We start from the raw sequence: 25,347 nt of genomic DNA, 5'->3' as shown, positions 1-25,347 counted from the left end.
TCTAAATACTTAAAGCCAAACTTGACAGAACTACGAAGTACAATAGACAAATCCACAATCATTGTGGAAGGTTTTAGGACATCTGTCTCAGTACCTGTCAGTACAAGCAGAAAAAAGAGAAAATAATAAATAGAAATGTGAATGAAACAATGAATAAACTGGACTAAATTAACATCTATAGAATGCTACACCTGAGAGCTGTAGAATATGGATTTTTATTTTTATTTATTTTTATTTTTTGCTTTATAACAAATTTAATCAGTTATACATATGTTCCCATATCCCCTCCCTTTTGCGTCTCCCTCCCACCCTCCCTATCCCACGCCTCCAGGCAGTCACAAAGCACCGAGCTGATCTCCCTATGCTATGCGGCTGCTTCCCACTAGCTATCTACCTTACGTTTGGTAGTGTATATATGTGCATGCCGCTCTTTCACTTTGTCACAGCTTACCCTTCCCATCCCCATATCCTCAAGTCCATTCTCTAGTAGGTCTGTGTCTTTATTCCTGTCTTACCCCTATGTTCTTCATATTTTTTTTCTTGAATTCCATATATATGTGTCAGCATACAGTATTTGTCTTTATCTTTCTGACTTACTTCACTCTGTATGACAGACTCTAGGTCCATCCACCTCATTACAAATAGCTCAATTTCTTTTCTTTTTATGGCTGAATAATATTCCATTGTATATATGTGCCACATCTTCTTTACCCATTCATCCGATGATGGACAGTTAGGTTGTTTCCATCTCCAGGCTATTGTAAATAGGGCTGCTATGAACATTTTGGTACATGTCTCTTTTTGAATTATGGTTTTCTCAGGGTATATGCCCAGTAGTGGGATTGCTGGGTCATATGGTAGTTCTATTTGTAGTTTTCTAAGGAACCTCCATACCGTTCTCCATAGTGGCTGTACCAATTCACATTCCCACCAGCAGTGCAAGAGTGTTCCCTTTTTTCCACAACCTCTCCAGCATTTATTGTTTCTAGATTTTTTGATGATGGCCATTCTGACTGGTGTGAGATGATATCTCATTGTAGTTTTGATTTGCATTTCTCTAATGAGTAAAGATGTTGAGCATCCTTTCCTGTGTTTGTTGGCAGTCTGTATATCTTCTGTGGAGAAATGTCTATTTAGGTCTTCTGCCCATTTTTGGATTGGATTGTTTGTTTTTTTGTTATTGAGCTGCATGAGCTGCTTATAAATTTTTGAGATTAATCCTTTGTCAGTTGCTTCATTTGCAAATATTTTCTCCCATTCTGAGGGTTGACTTTTGGTCTTGTTTATGGTTTCCTTTGCTGTGCAGAAGCTTTTAAGTTTCATTAGGTCCCATGTGTTTATTTTTGTCTTTATTTCCATTTCTCTAGGAGGTGGGTCAAAAAGGATCTTGCTGTGATTTATGTCATAGAGTGTTCTGCCTATGTTTTCCTCTAAGAGTTTGACAGTGTCTAGCCTTACATTTAGGTCTTTAATCCATTTTGAGCTTATTTTTGTGTATGGTGTTAGGGAGTGATCTAATCTCATACTTTTACATGTCCCTATCCAGTTTTCCCAGCACCACTTATTGAAGAGACTGTCCTTTCTCCACTGTACATTCCTGCCTCCTTTATCAAAGATAAGGTGACCATATGTCCGTGGGTTTATCTCTGGGCTTTCTATCCTGTTCCATTGATCTATCTTTCTGTTTTTGTGCCAGTACCATACTGTCTTGATTACTGTAGCTTTGTAGTATAGTCTGACGTCAGGGAGCCTGATTCCTCCAGCTCCATTTTTCGTTCTCAAGATTGCTTTGGCTATTCGGGGTCTTTTGTGTTTCCATACAAATTGTGAAATTTTTTGTTCTAGTTCTGTGAAAAATGGCATTGGTAGTTTGATAGGGATTGCATTGAATCTGTAGATTGCTTTGGGTAGTGGAGTCATTTTCACAATGTTGATTCTTCCAATCCAAGAACATGGTACATCTCTCCATCTATTTGTATCATCTTTAATTTCTTTCATCAGTGTCTTATAATTTTCTGCATACAGGTGTTTTGTCTCCTTAGGTAGGTTTATTCCTAGATATTTTATTCTTTTTGTTGCAGTGGTAAATGGGAGTGTTTCCTTGATTTCACTTTCAGATTTTTCATCATTAGTATATAGGAATGCCAGAGATTTCTGTGCATTAATTTTGTATCCTGTAACTTTACCAAATTCATTGATTAGCTCTAATAGTTTTCTGGTAGCATCTTTAGGATTCTCTATGTATAGTATCATGTCATCTGCAAACAGTGACAGCTTTACTTCTTCTTTTCCAATTTGGATTCCTTTTATTTCCTTTTCTTCTCTGATTGCTGTGGCTAAAACTTCCAAAACTATGTTGAATAAGAGTGGTGAGAGTGGGCAACCTTGTCTTGTTCCTGATCTTAGTGGAAATGGTTTCAGTTTTTCACCATTGAGGACGATGCTGGCTGTGGGTTTGTCATATATGGCCTTTATTATGTTGAGGAAAGTTCCCTCTATGCCTACTTTCTGCAGGGTTTTTATCATAAATGGGTGTTGAATTTTGTCGAAAGCTTTCTCTGCATCTATTGAGATGATCATATGGTTTTTCTCCTTCAATTTGTTAATATGGTGTATCACATTGATTGATTTGCGTATATTGAAGAATCCTTGCATTCCTGGAATAAACCCCACTTGATCATGGTGTATGATCCTTTTAGTGTGCTGTTGGATTCTGTTTGCTAGTATTTTGTTGAGGATTTTTGCATGTATGTTCATCAGTGATATTGGCCTGTAGTTCTCTTTCTTTGTGACATCCTTGTCTGGTTTTGGTATCAAGGTGATGGTGGCCTCGTAGAATGTGTTTGGGAGTGTTCCTCCCTCTGCTATATTTTGGAAGAGTTTGAGTAGGATAGGTGTTAGCTCTTCTCTAAATGCTTGATAGAATTCACCTGTGAAGCCATCTGGTCCTGGGCTTTTGTTTGTTGGAAGATTTTTTATCACAGTTTCAATTTCAGTGTTTGTGATTGGACTGTTCATATGTTCTATTTCTTCCTGATTCAGTCTTGGCAGGTTGTGCATTTCTAAGAATTTGTCCATTTCTTCCAGGTTGTCCATTTTATTGGCATAGAGTTGCTTATTGTAATCTCTCATGATCTTTTGTATTTCTGCAGTGTCAGTTGTTACTTCTCCTTTTTCATTTCTAATTCTATTGATTTGAGTCTTCTCCCTTTTTTTCTTGATGAGTCTGGCTAATGGTTTATCAATTTTGTTTATCTTCTCAAAGAACCAGCTTTTAGTTTTATTGATTTTTGCCATCGTTTCCTTCATTTCTTTTTCATTTATTTCTGATCTGATTTTTATGATTTCTTTCCTTCTGCTAACTTTGGGATGTTTTTGTTCTTCTTTCTCTAATTGCTTTAGGTGCAAGGTTAGGTTGTTTATTCAAGATGTTTTCTGTTTCTTAAGGTGGGATTGTATTGCTATAAACTTCCCTCTTAGAACTGTTTTTGCTGCATCCCATAGGTTTTGGGTCATCGTGTCTCCATTGTCATTTGTTTCTAGGTATTTTTAAATTTCCTCTTTGATTTCTTCAGTGATCACTTCGTTATTAAGTAGTGTATTGTTTAGCCTCCATGTGTTTGTGTTTTTTACAGCTCTTTTCCTGTAATTGATATGTAGCCTCATAGCATTGTGGTCGGAAAAGATACTTGATACAATTTCAATTTTCTTAAATTTACCAAGGCTTGATTTGTGACCCAAGATATGATCTATCCTGGAGAATGTTCCATGAGCACTTGAGAAAAATGTGTATTCTGTTGTTTTTGGATGGAATGTCCTATAAATATCAATTAAGTCCATCTTGTTTAATGTATCATGTAAAGCTTGTGTTTCCTTATTTATTTTCATTTTGGATGATCTGTCCATTGGTGAAAGTGGGGTGTTAAAGTCCCCTACTATGATTGTGTTACTGTCGATTTCTCCTTTTATGGCTGTTAGTATTTGCCTTATGTATTGAGGTGCTTCTACATTTGGTGCATAAATATTTACAATTGTTATATCTTCTTCTTGGATCGATCCCTTGATCATTATGTAGTGTCCTTCTTTGTCTCTTCTAGTAGTCTTTATTTTAAAGTCTATTTTGTCTGATATGAGAATTGCTACTCCAGCTTTCTTTTGGTTTCCATTTGCATGGAATATCTTTTTCCATCCCCTTACTTTCAGTCTGTATGTGTCTCTAGGTCTGAAGTGGGTCTCTTGTAGACAGCATATATATGGGTCTTGTTTTTGTATCCATTCAGCCAATCTGTGTCTTTTGGTGGGAGCATTTAGTCCATTTACATTTAAGGTAATTATCGATATGTATGTTCCTATTCCCATTTTCTTAATTGTTTTGGGTTCGTTATTGTAGGTATTTTCCTTCTGTTGTGTTTCTTGCCTAGAAAAGTTCCTTTAGCATTTGTTGTAAAGCTGGTTTGGTGGTGCTGAACTCTCTCAGCTTTTGCTTGTCTGTAAAGGTTTTAATTTCTCCATCAAATCTGAATGAGATCCTTGCTGGGTAGAGTAATCTTGGTTGCAGGTTTTTCTCCTTCATCACTTTAATTATGTCCTGCCAGTCCCTTCTGGCTTGCAGAGTTTCTGCTGAGAGATCAGCTGTTATCCTGATGGGGATTCCCTTGTGTGTTATTTGTTGTTTTTGCCTTGCTGCTTTTAATATGATTTCTTTGTGTTTAATTTTTGACAGTTTGATTCATATGTGTCTTGGTGTATTTCTCCTTGGATTTATTCTGTATGGGACTCTCTGTGCCTCCTGGACTTGATTAACTATTTCCTTTCCCATATTAGTGAAGTTTTCAACTATAATCTCTTCAAATATTTTCTCAGTCCCTTTCTTTTTCTCTTCTTTTCTGGAACCCCTATAATTCGAATGTTGGTGCGTTTAATGTTGTCCCAGAGGTCTCTGAGACTGTCCTCTGTTCTTTTCATTCTTTGGATTTTTTTTTCAAGTGTACATGAGCATTAACCACATTTGACTGAGTACTGGATCTCTGACCATAATTTAAAATCTTCCTACAAAGAAGTGCTAGTCCCACATGGCTTTATGGGTGAGTTTTTCCAACTACTTAAGGTAGAAAGAATGACAGATTTACACAAACTCTTTCAGAGAATAAATAAGAAAAAATTTCCAATTTGTTTTATAATGCTAGGGTAACCTTCATATCAAAACTTGGCTTTACATAAAGAGAAATGAAATTGAGTTATTTGTAGTGAGGTGGATGGACCTAGAGTCTGTCATACAGAGTGAAGTAAGTCAGAAAGAGAAAGGCAAATACCGTATGCTAACACATATATATGGAATCTAAGAAAAAAATTTCATGAAGAACCTAGTGGTAAGACAGGAATAAAGATACAGACCTACTAGAGAATGGACTTGGGGATATGGGGAGGGGGAGGGGTGAGCTGTGACTGGGTGAGAGAGTGGCATGAACATGTATACACTACCAAACATAAAATAGATACCTAGTGGGAAGCAGCCGCATAGCACAGGGAGATCAGCTCGGTGCTTTGTGACCACCTAGAGGGGTGGGATGGGGAGGGTGGGAGGGAGGGAGACGCAAGAGGGAAGAGATATGGGAACATAAGTATATGTATAACTGATTCACTTTGTTAAAGCAGAAACTAACATACCACTGTAAAGCAATTATACTCCAATAAAGATGTTAAAAAAATATATATATATACAGTTGAATAATAAACAAATTTATATTCTTAATTAAACAAATACAAAACAAAAACAAAACAAAAAAATTGGCTTTACAAGAAAGGAAAGTTTTATTTCAATCTCTCCTATAATCAGATACAAAAATTCTACATTAAATATTAGCCAGTGGAATCGATGATGGACAATATATCTTGTTTTTATTCTAGAAATGTGAGATTAACCTTTGTAAGTTAGTCAATATAATTAGCTACATTAATACAAAAATGTGAAAATCATACCAAAATCTCAATAGATTAAAAAAAACCCTTTAGATAAAATCCATAATTCAATCATGGAGAAAAACATTGTAAACTAGAAGAAAAAGAAACTCCTTTCATTTATGATCAACATTATGATAAGTTCTGGGTGCAATGGTTATCAGTGGATGTAATGTGTTGAAATGTGTCTCACTAAAATTCCTGTGTTGTAGTCCTAACCTCCAGTAGCTCAGAATATGACTTTATTTGAAAAGAAGATTGTTATGGGTGTAATTAGTTTAGACAAGTCATAATGGTATAGGATGGGCCTCTACTCCAATATGACTGATGTTCTTATAAATAGAATGCCCTATGAAGAGAAAGACATGCATACAGGGAGAAGACCATGTGAAGATAGGAGTTAGGCTTCCACAAGTAAAGGAACTACCAGAAGCTAGGAGAGAGAACTGAATAAATCATTCCCTAGATCCTTCAGATGGTGCATGGTCCTCCTGACACCTTGGTATCAATAAATTTATGTTGTTTAAGCCACTCAGTTTGTGATACTTTGTTACAGCAGCCCTAGCCACATTAATACAGTGAACTTGTGGGTCTCACTCTGTCAGTTTTACACTGACATGAGATGTATGACTCATGGATGTAACTTATATGAGAGAATGATACCTCTGAACCCTTATTAATAGGACATGCACTTTGATTTGACTTTTGGGAAATAAGAATGGGTGTGCACTCTGGTGTCTATGCATTTATTCATTTGACAACTATTTGTATGTTTACTAAGTGTAAGTCCACAAGATAAAAAGGTAATCTAAACAAATATGGCACCTGCCTTCAAGAAGCTTTCTGTCTAGTGGAGGATATAGACATTAAAGACATTGTCAAAAACACACATATGCACATATGTATGTAAATTTATTATTATTTCTATTATTACTAACTGGGATAAATATTATGAAATGACAGCACAGAATGCTCTGGCAGAGGTAACAGAAAGAGCTGAGTTAGCCTCAGATGACACACTGTCTCAAGTGTCTGGGTAGGTGATGTTTCACCTGAGATCTGAATGGGTATGAATAAGTGGTATGAATAAGTTTAAAATGATGCTGAAGATCATTCCAGGCAAAAGAACCAGCATGTGTAAAGGTCCTAGAAATTAAAGACTAAGAATAAGCATGAAGAAGAGCTGGGAGCTGATGAAGAGGTGTACAGGGCATTCAGGGGACTCTAGGTGATATTACGCACATTGGCCGTTATCCTTAATATCAGGAAGCCATTAAAGTTTTTAAAGCAGGGCAAAGTCATTTTATGTTTGTGTTTTAACTCGAGTTTTATCTTTAACATTTGTATGTATTTTAATATATAAACAAGATTTTAAATGACTTGTCAATTACTTCACCTCTAAAATCTTTAAATAAGAACAGTTCCCTAGAAAGATTTACCGTATTTATCACTGAGCTTCATCCACTGTTTGTTTAATATCAGGCCTCTCTTGTCCATGATTGAGAAATAAAGATCTACCCTTCGAGTGCAAGCCAATTTCCTCTTTTTTCTCTTGCTTGGACCAACATATGGATGAAATGGGGAGCTACATGTAGAGTTGTCTGAGTACTGCAGAGCCCTGTATACAAAGTGAAAACATAAAAATAAAAAATTAATTTTAGAAACTTATTTTAACCCCCTACAGCACCTTCAATCATCTCCTCTATAAGATTATATAACCTATCACCCTTTTGGTTAAGGCTTGGTCTGTGGAAGTTCCTATTACAATATTAAAATGTTGATATTCTACATGGAAAGGGCTACTTATTATCATGGATCGTATTATTGATTATTCACAGAACAAGTATGGGATAGATGGCTTTTCATGAATATCAGGGTAGAGGATTCACCTGTTGTAAGGACGTCTGGACTAGATCAGTCTTTCCCGGCAGAAATCTTAATGCACACTGTATTCTATTAGTACTCTTCAGGAATAAGGAAGATAAAAAGAGTTGAGTTAAAGATAACAGAGAACAAACAGGTGGTTGCCAGAAGGGAGGGGAGAGGCAGGAGGAAAGAAATAGGCAAGGGAGGTTAAGAGATACAAACTTCCAGGTGTAAAATAAATGAGTCACGGGTATGAAGTGTACAGTGTGGGGAAGATAGTCAATAACTATGTAATATCTTTGTATGGTGACAGTTGGTATCTAGACTTACAGTGGTGGTCATTTTGAAATGTATGGAAATATTGAATCACTATGTTGTGTAACAGGAACTAACACAGTGTTGTAAGTCAATGATACTTCAAAAACAAACATCAAACAGAATCATAGAAAAGGAGATCAGATTTGTGTTTAGCAGTGGTGGGGATTAGGGGAGGGTGAATTGGATGAAGGCAGTTAAAAGGCATAAACTTCCAGTTACAAGATAAATAAGTACTAGGGTTGTAATGTACAACCTGCTAAATATAACTAACACTGCTGTATGTTATGTATGAAATTTTAGAGTAAATCCTGAGTTCTCATCACAAAGAAAAATACATATTTTTCTTATTTGTTCAAGTTTATGTCTATATGAGATGATGGAGGTTTGCTAAACTTATTGTGATAATCATTTCATGATGTATGTAAGTCAAATCATTATGCTGTGCACCTTAAACTTATACAGTACTGTATGTCAATTATATCTTAATACAACTGGAAGAGAAAAAAGAGATTAGTTGGAAGAAGATTTAAACTGAATGCATATTTACTAAAGAGTAACTTTAATGCTTGCCTTGACAGTTCATAATGGTTGGAAATTGTCGGGGTGACAATTAGGTCTCATCCACCCTAGAGAGACTTTGAAAGTCCTGGAAATAACAGTGTGTCCCTCTTATAGAATCTGGGGATTCAGCTTCATGAGCTGGAGAATGCAGCACTAGAAAGAGGTGTAGGTAAATCTGAGCAAATGTTCTCCATATCTAATTCTGAGCATGGCCCTGCTTTCATGCCCTTGCTAACAGTCAGCCAACTTGTGCTTTGGGAAGATGAATTACTTCGTTATACTTCAGTAAAAATTACTGGGAAGAAACCATTGTTAAAAACAAATAAGAAATCATCCAACAAAAATCCAGTATCTATTACATGCCAGAGCCAAGAAGAAGTGCTTAGGGGATTATCCCACACAGTGCTGTTTCTCTCCAATAAAGCAGGTAATTGAGAGCTAACCATATTGGCTTTGGATGCATCTGTAGACAGCTTCACTGATTAATGCACTTGATTTGATATTTCATACTTGGACTTAGGGGCTTCTCAACACATTATGCAGATATATGGAAAATTGGACACAAACGAATACTTGGAACAAGTAACCCTGATGCTTTTTAACACAGGAGTATAATATTTTACCACCATTTTGGTTTGATGATTTTTTCCTCACAGATCAGAGCTTTTCTAGGTCCCCTTTGTTTCCACTGTCCTTCGTTCCCTTTCATTTGTGGGAGTTGGATCAATTTTGTCCTATTTCTGCCAGACTTCTCACCAGCATTAAACTTTCCTCTTTAGCCTAATTCTCCTATTTTCATGATTTAGGATTGTTTGAGGTTTCGAGAGGGGAAGACACCCATTCATTAAAAAAGTGTGGAGTTGGTTAAGATCAGAAAAAAAATTAAATATAACTCTTCTTTCCATTGGGGTACTGCAGGGCTGTACTTGACATCAGATTTTAAAAAGAGATAAATGTTAAGTATTTCAAGTTTGGTTATTTAAAAAAAATCTCCTTGATGATTTTGAATGGTAGTAAGGTTAAAAAATGTCTCTGAAATATTATAAATTGAAGGTGTGGAGACAAAAGGAGTTGAATTCTGTTTGTAGGTCAAACTTGTGTTCTTGCTTAGAGGCACAGGAGTAATTGTCAGGCCAGGTGAGGGTGGAGGAGGTTTGAGACAGTGGCTGGCTTTGACATAAAATTATACTGCCTCTCTTTAACCTGTCTGTCACACGTATCCGTCTTTCCTTTTCCATTTCCTCCTGGGCATCCTGAGCTTCAGTTGGCCTGATAACTCTCCTTGCTCTTAGCAGTCTGATAACCTCCATTTCCAGATGAATGATGGGTCTTCTGTTAGAGACAAATGGACGTTCAAATGGGCGTTCAACGGGGACACCTTGCTCAGGGTTTTGAAATTCATTCTTGCCTTGATTATTCTTTTCGCTAAGCCAAGAGAGCAGGGTTGGAAAGAGGCTACAGAATGAGAAATTTTTTCTTTTTCTGTTTTCTCCACCTCATTTGTCAGTCAGTGACATTGCACTTTTGGCTTTCAATTCTGCTTTCATTTATTTCCATTATCCTTCTTTTCTGTGCCATTTTTCTTCCTTCAGCTGTTCCCTCACCCTCACTTTTTACTTGGTCTAGATCTAGTTATACTCAAGGGTATACATGGTAGAGGCAATTGCGAAAAGGGATTAAAAAAAAAGAGATTGCTCTAACAGAAGTTCACAGATTTGCTCAATGGTTTTCATTTTCGTACCAGTGAAAAGCACACTTGTAGGAGGTGACCAACTATGGTAACTGCGGGCTTAGGCAAAGGAACCCTGTCACTGCCAAACCACAGCCTTCAAGGAAGGAGCCAGGGGTAAATACCTTGCCCTCCTTCTCTTTCCTCACTTTCTGATCTCTTCCAGGGCCTTGGCTGAATTCAACCAGAAGCCACAAGCATGGGGGAAGCCTGGTATATATTGTCCATTGAGGTCAGTCTTTTCTGCCACAGAGCAAGTTGCAGAAGGGTAGAGAATTAATAAAGGGGAGAAAACAGAAAATATGCAGCCCAGGGGATGAGAAGAGAAAAAGACAATTACAGGCATTTGACATTCTAGCTGGGGCCCAAATAGCCTCATGCAAGCACATCTATCATTGTTTCCTTTCTTTGGGATTCCTCTAAGATCCTGGTTTATTAGCTTTATGGCTATGAATGCATTTTTCAGTTAAACATAGGTTTGTGCCAAATTACTCTCTTTTTCTATTTTTTTGTACACATTCTCCTCTCTCTTCTCCATTTGTCTCTTTTACACATTCTTCAGACTCAACGCATGCCCAGTCTCTTCTACCGCAGAGCTTTATTTTGGCTTGTTTCCTATAGTAGTCATTTATTTTACTGTTGTTTTCACACATTACTATATTTTTCTGGTACTTAAAAAAATTAATGCATTTATTTTTTTGTCCAGCTGTAGACCATATCTTTGTGTTCCCTGTGCTCTTAAAATTTAAAGATTTTAATAAATGCAGATTAGTGTTTCTGATGCTATTCTGTTAACCTGGGAAGTGTAAACAAAGAAAAATCAACAGCAACCACATACTCAAAAATAAGACTTAGAAAATTTCCTAGAAATTAAAACAGTATTGTTGGCCTTATATACTCTTGCTATCAGGTTCTTCAGCACCAGAGTTTTTGACTCTGACCTAGTGCTGCCAGGCAGAATCTTGGTCCTGCTCTGTTGTAGCTGTGTGACCCAGACAACGGATTCTGAGTTACTTCAATTAAAATTAGAATAATAATATCAACCTCATAAAACATTTTATTTCAAGAATTGAATGTGATACACTAAGTAAGCATACTCATCAATGATTGTTTTTGCACACACTCAAAAATGTTTCTGAATAGTCTAAATAAAGCAGGGTCCTACCTTCTTCTTTGTCAGAATCATAGTCAAAATGAAATTCAAATCGTATTCCAGAAACCATAAAGAATAATATACTTCTTTACTATAAGCTTTTTTCTAATGCACTGGTCTAAAGTTATATTTTTCTGTATTCATTTTTAGAAATGCTGAAAGTCTTACAGATTTTTTTTTACAGTAAAGACAATTCTGAAAATCTCTGTCTCTCCCTATCCCTTTGATCCACATGTTTTCCTGTTCTCTCATTAACAGGCTAGTCTCTTTGGTTACTGCCTACTTCCTATTTCCTCTCTCCTTTCTTGGGCCACATCACTCTTTCTCCTGTCTGGGAGTTAGGTTGTTCCACATGAATTTCACTCCTATGAAAGGGGTCAAAGGTATAATTCAGTCAAGGGGAATGTTAGTGAAACCATTATTTCCAGTATCACAGCACCTGAGTCCACAGAGCTCCCTTGCTATCTCTTCAGCCTAGAAGTGTCAGTACTGCATTTCTTAAAGTGCATTTAGTGCAAGAAAAGTATCACAAAATATGATCTTTTAAAACAGAAAACAGGCTTCCAAAGTCAAATTTGAGAGCTTTCTATCTTAGAGATTCACCATGTATATTAGCATAGTAAAGACTCCAAGAAATTTACAGTAAAAAAAAAAGATTATCATTAAAAAAATTTTTGGACCTATTTTTTCCCAAACTGAATTAACCATAGAATAAGTTTGTTTCTTAGTTATATCTTACAAGGCGTATTTTGGGGAACTCTGGTCTAGGTCATATTGTGTAAACTATGGGGAAAATATTTTCTTGGCAGTTGATATAACTAATTTTTTTCTTAGGAAATGGCCTTTTAGTTGAAATGTCTGCATAATAAAGGATGGATAAAGAAGGGCAGTGGGGTCGAAAGATCTGATGATTGGATGAAAGAAGAGTCAATTTAAAACAATGAAGACTGAGATTTTCAATGAAATTAGGCCTTTGCGGGAGACAGAAATTTCTAATGATTATTTCATCATGTGATGTGCATTGTAATATTCTCCTTTCTCCCCCCCACCCCCAATTTTTAATTTGAATCTATAATATTCAATAATGCTTTGTGAAGCATATTTGATTTGGGGGAACTGGGACTGTATGCTGGGTCCTGCTCCATGGCTAATACACAGTGAAACCAGAGGCTGCTAAAGGAATAACAGACATATAAACTTCTATGGAACCGGAAAGGGATCTTATTAGTGAAAGTCTTAATAATGTGTAAAATGGGAGCATTCTGATTTGCCAGTAGAGAAAGAAGAAAGAAACCCTCAGATACGGGGAGTGTGCAGCATTGACAGGGAGGAATTTTGAAGGCAACATTCAATATGGGGCTAAACTTCCTACATGGGATTGAATTGTCAGGTTGTATCTTGATTATGACCTTAATTCCCATGGACTAATGGTAACACATATCCATAGTAAAACCCATCCACAGACTGGAGATTAGAAAGCCATCTTCTAAAATCAAAACAAAAGAAACAAACCAAAATCCCACCTGTTATGGTGCAAGCGAACTGAGTTTTACTGACTCACTGCAGCAAGAGTGAAGATCACACAGATAGTTCTGAGATGGCACCTTGTTATCTGAAGTGAATGTATGGCTTATATAGCTTATGGGTTGGGCTCAGAAGTTCTAGTGTTGGGTATTAGGACCAGGGAGAGTCTTTGATTGATTGGTTTCTTAAAGTGAGGGTTGGTGAAGGTAAGGTTGTCAGCAAAAAAAGAAATGTTATTCATTTCTTTTTCTAAAATCTTATCCAAAATACTCCTTACTTGTATTTGCCTGATAGAGTGATTGTTCTGGTTCTTGTGACTAAAAACCAGTGGTACTAACACATCTATTTCAAGGATTTTTGTTCCTCTAGCACTTAATTTCAGACTCTTCCCCCACCTGAAGTAAGTGTCTGTCTAGGTAAAAGAAGCCTGTATTCAGTGGCGTGATGGTAAACGTTTAACAACAGACTCTGTGAAACAAACAAACAAACAAAAAGCTCTGATTTTCAGTATTTGCCATTTTGGGGGTATAAATACACCCTTCTACCATGGTCAATTTCAAACTACCAATGTTGGGAAGAATTGCATGGTAGCACACCAGTATATAGTATTTACACTATACAGACACAATAGATGTTATTTACCTTGAGTATAGATAACAGTAAGGTATTTAGGAAGTTTGAATTTTGAGTATTTATTCATTTTGCTTTTATAAATTACTCAATTATGAGTTTATGTCATTTGCTTTTATTTACTTTTAATAATGGCTGTATTTAAGAACAGGCTAACAGTATTCCTGAAAGCTTAAACGTTGGCTCCCGTAAATTGGTATAAGCTGCCACTAGCATACTACTATGTGCATTCATAAAAGATGATTTGAGTATTACTAACATAAAAAAAAAGACGAGGTTTTTCTGCTTCAAATTATCTTCCAAGTTCTCTCCTGAGCTAGAATTAATAATGTTTTTGGTTCTTGGCCTTAAAGTCCTGGATGTCTATGATGGAATGTAAATGTGTTGTCCTGGTGAAGTAACTGATAGTTACTGAATATGCTTCCAGGTGAATGGAATACACAGGTGGTTAATGGGATGGAGAAGATGAGAGAATATGTGTGGTAGGTGCCCTGATGCTAGGCATAGACTGACAGAGAACCAGAATTAGGGAGATCTGGCACGCAGGATGGAGAAAAGGCATACCCCAAACTCTGACTTTTTTTGGGGGGAGGGCAATACCATATGGCATGAGGGTCTTAGTTCCCCGACCAGGGATTGAACTCACGCCCCCTGCAGTGGAGGCATGGAGTCTTATCCACTGGACCGCCAGGAAAGTCTCCCAAAACTCTGACATAAAATGGTTTGCTGCAAACATTGGAGACCCTTTTTATTCCTGAACTCTGACTTGAACTAATCATGCTTAGGATAAAACAAACAAACAGATAAAACTCTTCTTCACATACTTCCAATAAATCAAATCAACATTAATTCTACATAGTCACTTTTGTTCACAAATCACACGACAGAACCAGAATATGGCTATAAAAATTAACACAGAAATAAATTCTCCCAGTAGAAACCAATGCTTTTGGAGAGGCAAAACAGGAGAGATCCATACAGATTCCCAGACTAAGTTCCCATATATTTTTTTCCTTGGCTCCCTTTTGATATTTCCAATGTCAGAAGCCAAACTTTACGCAGAACAAAAAGTTATACCATTACAGAGTTTCCTTAAATACACCACAGTATGTTTAAAAGGGAGCTTGCAAGGTCTGATTTTTGCCGTAGGATCTTCAACTGTAAAAGCCAGATATAACAATATTAACTAACTCCTTCAGTTATAATAAGTACAATAAATGAAAGCATGGTTGGTATCGACATCACCTAGTTATCAGTCTCTCTCCCCGTAGAGCTTAAGCTCTGTGGGAGCAGAAACTCTTTGTCTTGTTTAAAATGGTGTTTCCTCAGTGCCCGGTGCCGTGACACCAAAGGTTCTGTGTAGAACATAGAAGTTGTTTGAGAATATTGCATGAATGAATATGTGTATGCTTCCTTTGACATAATGTAATTGGATTAACTTTATCTGGATTAAGTTTTTAGCACCTGTGTGACTATTGACAAGATAGGTAACATCTCTGTGTCTAAGTTAACAGTCCTGTAAAATGAGAATAACAATAGTACCACCTTATATGGTTGTGTTGAGGTTTAAGTGAGGTAATGTCCTCAGTTTAGTGTCTGACTTAGGACAAAGTCGTAATTGATGTTAGCTATTATTGTTCTTCCTTTTTTTTTCTTTTGCCACACTGCGCAGCATGTGGGATCTTAATTCCCCAACCAGGGATCAAACCCATGCCCCCTGAAGTGGAAGCATGGAGTCTTAACCACTGGACCACCAGGGAAATCCTGTTCTTCCTTTTGATGAAGAGAAATTGATTATATTCCTTGTATACTATAGGTGATATCATAATAAGTGCATCATATCCAAGATATTTTATTGTGTTAATACACACCTCTCTTAGGCAGTAAGCCCCATATCCTGATGTTAACAAAAATGATAGGAAAAAATCATCAAGTTTTCTAAAATTTTACCAGCATGAACTTAGAGAATTATTGAGATTATGTTAAAAATTGTCTTTCATATCTTCACAAAGCTCAGCATATAGTATAATTATATGGATGCTTGATAAATGTGAAATGAAAACATTTTATATTAACCATCTATGAGAAATAAACTCACAGGTTAGTACCTATGAAATGTTAAGCTTGGCTTGTTAACTCAAATATGGTGCTGTTAAAATAAGGGGCAAAATTGGATTTCTTCATCATCATTTCACCAGTTCTTATTTAAATATGATTTTAAAATTCAGACCATCACCACCTTAGTGTTTGACATAATACATTTGGTTGACTTTTATCTATAGAAATAATAATGGCTGCAAATGTCACCACCATTATACGACAAATTGTATGTTCTTGTGATATGCCTGCCCTTCAACAGCCTGTATGCTAAGTAGAACAGCAAATCACTGGACCTAGGTAATCTTCTTTCAGTAGCTTGGTATTTGTATGTTTTTAATTGTCAAAGCAATTATAGAGCCTTCTGCTCGAGCAGCCTCTGTCACGTAGTGAACAAATACAAAAGATTGTCATTATTTCTCTTTAAAAACAAATACAAAAGATTGTCATTATTTCTCTTTAAATTTTTGGAAGACATTTGTCTTGTTGGGAGACAAGATCTTTGCTGTGTTGTTGAGATCCAAATTTAGAACCAAAATATTTTCAAACATTTTCATGCAGACTTTAGAGTCTTTCCTTGATTGCAAGGAATTTTGTCTTTCAGAATGTGGAGGTTAATATTATTTGGCTGAAATTATAAATGGGACTGGATTGTAAAGTGAGGAAAGGATTGTGGAGAGAGTGGGGAAGCCACAATTAATTTAGCAGCGTGGAGAGAGCCACATCTGTGGATTGTCATAGAGGAGGTTGGTGTGAATTTTGTGTGTGTCAGTGCAATCTGTTGGTCACATTCTCCAGGGTTTCATGTATACACTCTCTGATCTCTCACAGTTCATGTCTTTTAACAGGTTTTGAAAATGGCAGGGATGTGAATTTGGTACATTATAGCATGGGTGACTATCACTGTATATAGATGTTTTTCTGTTTATAGGTCCCCTACCATTTTTTCAGCTTTAAATGATAGGAAATGTCATCTTGTAATTTCTATTGAACTTTAGGCACAGTGTGCTTTGCTCCTCTCAAGTCTGCTGTAATGTGATGCTTCTTTGCCAGTGTTCCCTGCAGGTCAGGCATCAAGGCGTCATCTTAGCACTGTCTTCATGAAAAGGCAGTAAATATGAAATAGTCTCTGAAGTTATAAGCAGAGTCTTGCAAAATGATGATTAAGGCTCTAATTGATGGTACCCTTGATACAATGTTCAATATTCTCTGAAAAATATTAGCCAGCACTCGAAGTGAATGACAGAAGAAATACAGACACCACTATAGAATGGGCCACAATTTGTCTCAGTGGCAAAATTTCTGGTACATTTAGTCTAATGTGCAGGAGGGCAACAACCCATCAATGTTGTCAATTTCAGGACCCAGGAAAGTCTGATCTTTCTTTCTACTGGTAGAAAGCCTCATTTCCCAACCCTAACTCTTTGATAAAGAAGAGTTAGTACCTAGTATTCTTTTGTTTTACCTAAGTTTAGTAAAAGAGTTGGAAATTTTAGAATATATCACAGTTCAAACGTGCTTGTATACTTCTCTTGCCCCATCGGGGTTTTGTTTATATATTGAATTTGTGCTTTTTTTCATAGTACAGTTGTGAGTATTTATGAGATGTTATATGAACAGGACCTGGCTGAGTGGCACATGTTCGTGGTCAAGGTAACACCTATGGCATCCAGCTGTGGTGCTTCTATTCTGTATGTGTTGGAAATATCTACTGAAAGCTTGAACCACCCACTCATCTATTTCTAGCTGTCATCACTTGGCTCAGATTCCTTTTCTACTATAAGCTCCAGATAAATAGCATTGCTTTCTTTGATGTAGGCAGAGAAATGTGTGGAAAAAATAAATTAGGTGTTTGTAAGAAATAACCAGTTTACTCAAGCCAGACAGTTGATTAGTTAGCATAAATATGGGTAGAGATTTTTCTCTTAACTGAGGCATTTTGTATGGCTTTGGAAAAAATACTTAACATTCTGATTTTCAGTTTCCTTGTATATTAAATAAGATCACTGAATAAAGTAATCTCTAAGAAACCTTCCAGCTTTGAAAATACGATTCCATAAAGAGAAAAAGAATGCATCTCAGACTATATGAAAGTAGCAGTGTACCCCTGAATATCAATATAATAGAGGTTTTATTAAAGTGTTCTTTATATGAGTCAAATACAGGCCACTAAACAAATTAATATGGAAGCTGAGAATCAGAGTTTAGTGACTTGCTAAAGGCAGAGATATTTTCTAAAGAAAATGAGTCTACCAGAAACTACAGAGATAGGACAATGAGTGAATAAGTTATATCAGTCATGTCTCTGTATGTTGCAAATAAGAGGAAAAAATTCAGTGTGGCTTAAATAAAAGAAATTTATCAGTTCACATAACTGAAAAGTTCATAAGTTGGTTTGGAGGCAAAACTTTAAGACAAAAACTAGTTTGAGGCAAAACTTGATCTTACAGCTCTAAAGATTTCAGAAATGATCTGGTTTCTCTGCATCTCTTCTTGGTCTTGAGTGGCCCTGGCAGCTCCAGACATCCTGTTTGATGTTAACACAATGAATTTTTAATTTTAAATTTCATATTTCATAATAAAAGAGCCAGGGAGGAACGGTAGCATTGTGGAAGTGAATGACCCCAGAATTCCTTGATAAATGTCTCTTCATATTTTACTTGCTTTGTTTCTTTGTGTGTTGCTCTATGAATCAACCACTGCAATCAGGGAAATGATACTCGATAGTCTTAATCCAATCAGGGCTCTTTCCTGGGGCCGGAGGTGTGGGATAAAATGACGTCCACTCAGGATCTGGGAGGGATGATTGTCTAATGGAAATTTAGGAAAACTTTTCAATAAAGAGTGAGAAATAGGTAGAGGAGAGCCCAAAACAGACACACTAAGAAAGTCAGTTTTTATCATTAATTTTTCTCATCAAAACATCGAATGAGTATGTACTACGTAATGAGCACTGCTAGCAACGAGGAGCTTAGGCTGAAGACGAGGTGCCCAGGAGCTGGGCTAACTATCTTGTACTTAAATCTTAAACAGGTTCAATCACCTTCAAGATCACACTAATAACATTAGTGCAGCCATGCAATCATACTACACAGTCTTTGCTGGTTGCCTGTCTTAAGCCAAAATAAATTTATTGCAAGGAGTCCAGGTAGCTCGTATTCAAGAAAGAGATGAACAACCAGGATTCTACAAGGATAGCAACTAAACCAGCTTTCAAGATCTCAGTAGCGGGGATTCATGAAAAGACTTTTGATAACTACTGTCGGAATGATAATAGGCAGCTCTAACACTAGAAGGTGACAAGAGAGCTCTGAGGAGGGTAAGTGCACATCAGAAAATATTTCTATGTGGGGCTGAGCTTTGAATTGAGTCTTGAAACAGATACACTGATGGAGAAGGGGTAAGAACAGTCCATGAGTAAGGAAGAATAGAGGCATGGGAGACCAAGCTATGGTTGGGAGCCTTCAAACAGTTTTATGTAGTTAAATTTTTGGATGCACGTGGGAAACTGATAGGTATTTACCTAGCAACAGGTGTCTGATTCTAAAGTGCCTTTTATGTAACAGCAAGGGGTTTGAACTTCATCTTTCAAATAAAGTGACCCATTGAAAGATTTGGTGGGGGGTGTATGTTTCAATTTACATGATTGGTATTATGAAGATAATCCATTGGAGAAGAGACAGAAACAAAAGATAGGTAGAAAATAAATTGGTGTCAATGGATAAACAAGTGAATGTAAAGAAAATGGAGAATCCTTAATAATGCTCATCTTTCTTTCTTGAGAGATTGTCTGCTGATACTTCCCACCCGCCCCCATAAAAAAAAATGGAATATGGAAGCAAAGGAAGATCAGGTTTGAATAGGAAAGGAAGTTTTGGTTATATTCTTCGGATGTCTTCAAGTGACGACATCTAGTTAGAAGTTGAGATATGAATTAGAGAAAACTTTACAGAGTCAACAGCCTATATGTAAAGTGACAGAAGCAGAAGGCTAAGGATGGAATATTAAGGAATATCAACATTTAAGATTTGGTGCGAGGAAGAAAATATAGCAAGACAAATGGGAGGAAAATCAGAATAGTGTTATCTCAATCAAGATTATCAAGAAAAATAGTCTCAAATGCCACCAAGCTTTTTCAAAAATGTCAGAAAACTAATTGTTGAATTTGGTCAATACATAGAATATTAGCCATATTACGGGAGAAGTTTTGTCGCTTGGTGACAGCAGAAGATAGGTGCCGCAGGCTGAGGACAGGAGGAGAGGAAATGAAGACATTGAGTGTTGACTGGTCTTTCCCAAAGCTTGTCAAGGAAAGAGAGGAGGAAGACGGTGGTAGAACAAAGGAGGGGGAGATGAAGATTTTTTAATGGCAAGTATTTGAAAATAATTATGTACAGTGTTTTTCAAAAATGAGATGGGGAACCTGCTGATAGAAGGAGAAGAAGAAGATAATTGGTGAAGAGAAGTACAAGAGATGGAGAGCAGGGCTGGGAGCCAGTGGCAGGATTAGAGTTGAACAGAGGGGTCCTATTTCAATCCACAGGCCAGTGACACTTGGCTCTGTCATGATCACAGACTTTAATTTCTAAGGAAGACATTTTTGAGGACTTAAACAGGATTGTGAAAACTCATAATAGAGGCTTTTATGGGTTATAATAGCCATCGTTGGAAAGATATGAATGTCATATTAGCCAGAGTGGAACATTTTATAACTTCATTTAAGTCTTGTTTCTGAAGTAGTGTGTTGGCATAAAGGGAATTTTCACTCTTAATGTTTCTAATATACCAAAGAACAGGCTGGCCTCATTCTCTCCAGATGCTGTTTTCTTGCTTATCTAATTAAATCCAGATGCATGGTGCAGCTTGAAAAAAAATAGGTGTGATAATTATATAGGTGTCAGTTGTAAAGAAAATTATTTAGGTCCATGTCTAACATTCACCAAAAGAAATACCATTTACGTATTTATTTTGTTCTTCTGCTGCACCTGTGTTTTCGAAAGTGTGACGCTGTATAAGAAAAAAAAGAAGAAATAGAAAAAAACTTCGTAATTTCATTGAATTAGAAATGTATGTTTTAAGAAAACAGTTCATCTTCAGTGTGGTTGGACAACCCTGGCTTTGTTTCAGAGAGTTCCTCAGCCCTGTCTTGTTTCCCCTCCTGAACGCTGGTATTTAGAAATAAGTTTAAATGTCTTGTTTTGTTGTTGGAATGAAAGGAGGTGTAATAGAGAATTAAATGAAACCATGAGAGTTCTTGACTCATATTTAAGCCTGAGCAATTTAATTTCTGTATGGCTGCCTTCTAATGACAATGATTTTTTTTTTTTTTTTTTTTTTTTTTGCGATATGCGGGCCTCTCACTGTTGTGGCCTCTCCCATTGCGGAGCACAGGCTCCGGACGCGCAGGCTCAGCGGCCATGGCTCACGGGCCCAGCCGCTCCGCGGCATGTGGGATCTTCCCAGACCGGGGCACGAACCCATGTCCCCTGCATCGGCAGGCGGACTCTCAACCACTGCGCCACCAGGGAAGCCCTAATGACAATGATTTTTAATTATTCTCTTCCTTACTAAAATGCCCTTTGGTTACTTCTATGTGAAAATTTATGTGTTCTTCTTTTTCTTAGTATTGTCATTGTCCATATTTGCAGAGGCTTACAAAGTGGTCCTTTTTATTTATTTTTTATATTTTTTGGCCATGCTGCACGGCTTGCAGGATCTTAGTTCCCTGACCAAGGATTGAACCCACGCCCTAGGCAGTGAAAGCACAGAGTCCTAACCACTGGACCGCCAGGGAATTCCCAAAGTGGTTCTTTTTAGGCTACACGTCTCGGCTACCTTCATGCCTGATTTTATAGCTGTCTTTGAGGACTTTCTCTCCTAAAACTTTAATTTAAGCTTTTCCATTCGAATGCTCTAGATGACAAGCCACATTATTCCTGGTCTTCCTGGTGTCACAGTAAGTTACAATTTGCATAGCACTTGACAGTTTATAAATATTTTCAATATATGTTATCTTACTTTGTCCCTCAAATGAGACTTTGGTATAGGAAAGTGATAATCCTAATTTTGTGGAAATTATTGGAAGTGGTACTGGAATGAAAGACAAGAGCTCTGGGTTATATTCCAAGGTGTGCTGCTAACTTTGAGTTGTTTTAACAGTAAAATGAAGTATTGTGTTGAAATAAATCATTATTTAATTTTTTACAGTTGTATAACCATGGTTTAATAATAAAATTACACGTAACCACTAGACATCAGTCATTGGAATCATCTGAGAGCATCTAGGAGAGAAGGCTGATTGTGGAGTATATCTTTCTAGTTTCCTCATCACTCTCCATGAGCCCCTGGATACTCTTAGATGTTCCATTGGGTTCCTTTCTCTTCTAATTCTATTTAATCAAACTAATAAAACAAAGCCTTAGAAGCAGAAATAGCAAAGGTGTGACTTTTGGGCCAGCTACAGCCTGCAGGTGTGTTTTGACATTCACAATATTTTTATAAGTGTTGAATTAGTTGCTAAAATGAACATATCAGATGATTTCACAAAAAAGCTGGATTTTTCAGCTACATTAGAAATATCACCAATTTCAATTTACTTTCACAATTTTTTTTTATATAGAATTAATCAGTAAAAACAGTTAAAGAAAAAAAGAAAGGAAAGAAAAGAAAATTTGACATACTGGACCATGGCAACCATTAGCTGGGGCTGAGTAGAAAATGTTCTTTTTAGATATGATATGGAGTTTCCAGTTGGCTGTGACCCTGGTGTCTTGGTCCCTGTAGTCTTTTTAGTTTTAAGCCCCTGGCTTAGTGTTAGGCAATTTACAGGAGGATACCTACCTTTCCTAAAATTAACCTGGAGCTTCTGTTTTCCAGTTTTCTTAAGTGACTCAGTATTGTCTGTAATTTGACACCAGAAGTTATGCTCATTTGATCCTGTCACATGAAAAGTCTGTACAACTAGAAAGTCTGTTCATGTCTTAATTCTTCTTTTATTTTTTAATGTTAAAATATTAATTTGGAAAATAAGATAAGAATAACTTCCTGGGTCTCTCCGCACTGGAGCTTTCTAGCAGGACCTCCAAGACAGAACTGCTACCAGTTTATCTTTAGTTTATCATTTTCTCATGTCAATCAACTAATGAATATAGAGATCCCTGGGTTTCTTGGGTCTAAAGGAACTCTCTGTCACATTTGGATGCACAATTCAGAACAATGGTGTATTTTTTGATTGGCAGCATAATTTTAAATATTGTCAACATCATACTCTTTAATAGGAAGTCACTTAAGGATATAGTTGTGGTGTGTGTACTCATGATTCCATATATTCCTGGGGACCCTCCCTTGTGTATGATAGGACAGAAACTTTCAACCTGCTTCAATAGGCAATTTTATTTTGCTCTCTGCTGCTTATGGAGTATTTGAAAATACGCTTTCCTTACTCTTGAGGAAAGAAAGCCTTTGTTTTCTTTTGTTGGAGGGGAGGACTGCTACTGATTCAGGCTTTTGGTTTTATAATCCACCAGGATTTATTGTGTTAGGAAAAGAAGGAAATACAGCCTTATAAAGACTTTATGTGATGGCATGATGGTCAATGAAATGATGGGAAAGCAAGGAAGATTCTGGTGTGTGTGTGTGTGTGTGTGTGTGATGTGTGTATGTGTGTGTGAGAGATGTATGTGTATACATGTTAGTGTGTATAAGCAAGCCTTATGGTGAGCGACCATCCCAGTTTGTCTGAAACTGGGTTTCCTGGTATATGGGACATCCTGTGCTGGAACCAGAAAAATCCAAGACCAACTGGCACAAGTTGATTTCCCTAACTCACTTATGACCATGAGTCTTCCTTTTACACAGCAAGATTCATCCCTTAGAAAATTCCTTCTGACATTGCCATGGTCTGGTGGAAGTGAATAAAAGCTCCCAACATAGTCTCACTAGAAAATTATGTGTCGCATTTATGTAATGAAGGAGAAAAACAAAGACTCCTGGTAACTGGAGTTCCATTTCTTCTTTCTGGTGGATTTGTGACCAGGAGACTTGTAATTCCTGATTCCAGGCAATTCTCAAACTCTTTTGATCTTGGAATCCATCTCTTTCGAATGATTATAGAAGCTTGCTCTATTTGGTGCCCAAATAACAATTGATTCCAGAGTATTTATTGAAGAAAGGAGGGGATGTGGTCCAGAAAGGTATAGAAAGGTGAATCCAGTGATGGAGCTATTTTAAGTGCCCAACAGGTTGCTGTGTAGCTGAGTGCTCGCCCCTGACTCATCAGAGTTCACAAGAGCAACCATAGTTCATCATTTCCACCCAGGGCCTGTGCCAATCAATTCTAATTCTACTAATTACTAATCAATTCTCCAGCACTGAGGTGGTGCAAGGACATTGTTCAATCCATGTCTACACCTCACTATTAATGGCCAGGAAGGTGTGCCTGAATATTTCTGTCATTAGACTTTCCTCTGTCTCTAATTAATTTGTGTAGGGCTCCTCACTCAATGTACAAAGATACCCACATGCACACGAAAATGTAGAGGCTAATCACTTAGTGGGGTGGTAAAGAGACTTCCCCTGCTCTTTTATCTGGGGTTAGAAAAACTGAGTTTACAGCTTCAGAGCTGCGATGTGATTATTAAAGATCCTTTTATATTATTCTTTTGTAATACAAGTATTCACACACTCTCAATTCTGTCCTAAAATATTCATTCTAGATTTTCTACTAGCCGTAATATTCTCTTAGGATTCAAAGGATAGAGTAGTGTTTTCAAGCTTTATAAACTTGAAAAGCAGGGAGACCAGTTTTTATTATGCAGTAAATGGAATTGGTGACTATTTGATAGAAATGTAGATAGTACATACTTGAAAAATGATTAAGAGAATTTCTAAACGTCCCTGATTCCTGGGAATCATGACATCCTTTCTGGCTCACCCTTAGAAACAGTCCACAGCCAACACCTGTTGTTATTGCTTTTGCCTTGCTTTTCTTCTTTCTTAGCCTTAAAGTATTAATAATACTTTAAAGTATTGTATATATATTATACTTTTTATCATAAAGTATTAATAATCACTCTGAAGAATGACTTTTCAAATATGGTGACTAAGAGCATTGCATCATTGCAGGTGTGGTGAGGCAATGCAGTATAGTGATTGGGAGCCTTGATTCTAGAGCTAGACTCCTGGGTTTACATGCCACATTACCATCTAGCAGATGGGCAAATGATGTAAGCCTCAGTGCTTCAATTGTAAAATGGTCATAACAAAATACCTACATCTCAAGGTTATATGGGTTAAATGAGGTGATATGTGTAAGTCACTTGAAACAGTGCCTGGTGATATATATAAGTCATTTGAAATTGTGCATTCAGGAATGACAGAGACCCATGGAACCCCGTGTCCTCTACATTCATTAGTTGATTGACATGAAAAAAATGATAAACTAAAGATACACTGGCAGCAGTTTTGGTATCTTGGAGGTCTTGCTAGAAAGCTCCAGTGTGGAGGGACATGG

This window comes from Mesoplodon bidens (assembly GCF_964165515.1).
Source record: "Mesoplodon bidens genome assembly, chromosome: 8".
In the NCBI taxonomy this organism is placed as follows: domain Eukaryota; kingdom Metazoa; phylum Chordata; class Mammalia; order Artiodactyla; family Ziphiidae; genus Mesoplodon; species Mesoplodon bidens.
Note: the sequence above shows the minus strand (reverse complement) of the source record.